The sequence below is a fragment of the Gastrolobium bilobum genome, unplaced genomic scaffold, assembly GCF_033153095.1.
Source record: "Gastrolobium bilobum isolate Gb01-03AN ecotype WA unplaced genomic scaffold, APGP_CSIRO_Gbil_v1 utg36166, whole genome shotgun sequence".
NCBI lineage: Eukaryota > Viridiplantae > Streptophyta > Magnoliopsida > Fabales > Fabaceae > Gastrolobium > Gastrolobium bilobum.
The window spans coordinates 1-2,619 of NW_026898732.1; the positions used below are offsets into that span (position 1 = coordinate 1).

Consider the following 2,619-nt stretch of genomic DNA (forward strand, 5'->3'; position numbering starts at 1 on the left):
ACAACGTGGGATGATTTGGCTGCTAAATTCTTTGCAGAGCACTTCTCTAGGGAGAAATACAACAAGTTGGTGAATGAGATCACCAACTTCACTCAACATCCGGGAGAAACTTTATGTGCAGCTTGGACCAGGTTCCAAGAATTGATCAGGAAGTGTCCCCAGTACGACTTGCCGGACGGAAAGAAGGCCAGAGTTTTCTATAATGGAATGACGCCGGAATCCAGGATGGTGGTCAATGGTGCAGCTGGAGGAACCATAGCAAGGAAGACAGCAGCTGAAACTTTAGAGTTAATCGACAACATGGCAAGAGCTGATAATGCTTCAATGAAAGTTTAACCAGTTCAACCGAAGAAAGGACTTCTACAACTGGGGAGCAATGATGCTTCATTAGCGGAGCAAAAGGTGATTTTACAACAGTTGGCTAGTATGAATGCCAAGCTCGACAAGATGCAGATCTCAATATCCAAAGTTAATGCATTTAACTGTGAGCACTGCACGGAGCCACATGAGACTAATGAGTGCCCTACATTCAATGGAGCTGAACCATTCCAAGTCAATGGAGTGTGGTATGATCCAAGGCCACCACAGGATACCCAAAGTTACCAGAGAAATCAGAATGGAGGCCAAGGGAACAACTTTCAAAGGAGGAATCAAGGGAGCGGCTTGGATTATAAATCCAACAACTATCTGCAACCTCCTCCTCTGCCACAAAAAGAGCCATCCGAATTGGAGAAAGTGATGATACAACTGGCCAAAACTACTAATGATATCATAATTGAGACAAGAGCCTACCAAAAGAACCAGGATGCTTCCATCCGAAACTTGGAGAGTCAAATAGGCCAGTTGTCTAGGCAGTTGGCTGAGAGAAGTCAAGGAACAATCCCTAGTGATACCATTGTGAATCCAAGGGAGCACTGCAATGCCATCACTACTAAAAGTGAGAAGCTAGAAAAAGAGAAAGTTGAAGTTTCTACAGACAAGAATGACCACATCCAAGAAGGCAAAGAAAAAGCAAAAGAGCAACCTCCTGCAGTTCAAAAGAAGCAATGGGATTTCTCTCATTTTGAGAAACCTCCATATCCTATGAAGCTCAAACAACATGAACAAAGGAAGCAATTTTCTACATTTTTAGATATTTTTAAGAAATTGCAAATTAACATTCCTTTTACAAAAGCTCTGGAGCAAATGCCTTCGTATACCAAATTCTTGAAGGAGATATTATCTAAGAAGCGAAAGCTCACAGAGGATGAACCTGTCACTTTAACAGAGAAGTGCAGTGTAATCCTGCAGAAAAACATGCCTCCAAAGTTGAAGGATCCAGGAAGCTTCAGTATTCCATGCACCATTGACAAGACAACTATAGAGAGAGTCTTATGTGATCTCGGTGCCAGCGTTAATGTGATGCCATTAACCCTGATGAAGAAGCTGGGAATTGATGAAGTCAAGCCAGCTAGGATGAATGTTCAACTGGTTGACCGCTCAACAAAGCAAGCATATGGTATTGTGGAAGATGTGCTAGTCAAGGTAGACAAATTTCTAATTCCTGTTGATTTTGTCATCCTTGACATTGATGAAGATGCCAGTGTGCCTATGATCTTTGGGAGGCCATTCTTAGCAACCTCAGGAGCGTTAATCGATGTACCTAAGGGTGAATTAATAATGCGCGTGGATGGAGAGCAAGCAATATTCAAGGTATTCATAAATGAAGCTCTTCCATTGCCTTCTTCTCAACCTAAGAATCAAGTCAATTACATTGCGGAGAAAAAGGATGAGGAAGGGAAAAAGAAAGAAGTCCATCAGCAGCATAAAGAAAGCAAGCCAAAGGTTAAGATGGAAAAGCCCAAGAGTAAGGAAAAGCATGTGAACACTAAGTTCAAAGTTCCTGAGAACCCTCATCCTTATCCACATGCATATGATCATAAAAGGAAACAATACTGGAACAAGAAGATTGGGTCATCAATGGTAGCATGCTTCCAACCACCATAAATTAAAAGGGGTACGTCAGGCTCGTGATGTTAAACAAGCGCTAATTGGGAGGCAACCTAATAGTTGTTTTTCTGTTTTTATTTTATTTATTTTATTTTCTTAGGATAGTTTAATTTTTAATAAGTCAAGTAAGTGGTGAATTAGTGACCATATGAAAAAAATTTAAATCTGGGAATTGGCGCTGTCAGCGTCAACTTGGCGCTAGTGGCGCCACAAGACTGAAAAGAGACAGTGAGTTTCGTGCTCACAGCGTGAACTCCACGTTGTCAGCTCCACTGATCAAAAAGTTCCAGTGAGCTCCACGCTCACAGCGTGAACTCCACGCTTTCAGCGCCAGTGTCCTCACTATTTATTTTGACTTTAGTATTTTCGTTTTGCTGTTTTGAGATTATGGTTTGATTATTTCCTCCTTTTACATACTGAGTTTATTCTGTTTTAACTGTTTAACATGTGTGTGTGTGTGTGTGTGTGTGTGTTCCATCTGGCAGATTTAGTCCTTCGACTAGTATAGTTTGTTGCCGAGGACAGCTACGTTCTAAATCTGGGAATTGTCGCATACTGTATGCGAGACTTGTTAAATACTGCGGAACTACACCACAGAAAGGACGTCTAAACATAAATTTTTTTGAAAAA

General features: G+C 41.3%; 1 non-coding gene across 1 annotated transcript; it reads right to left on the reverse strand.

Annotated features, from left to right (window-relative positions):
• Nucleotides 1-63: 63 nt before the first annotated feature.
• LOC133283619 (small nucleolar RNA R71) lies at nucleotides 64-170 on the reverse strand. The gene has a single exon (XR_009747820.1). It is a non-coding gene; the product is annotated as a small nucleolar RNA R71 (small nucleolar RNA).
• Between the last annotated feature and the right edge of the window lie 2,449 nt (nucleotides 171-2,619).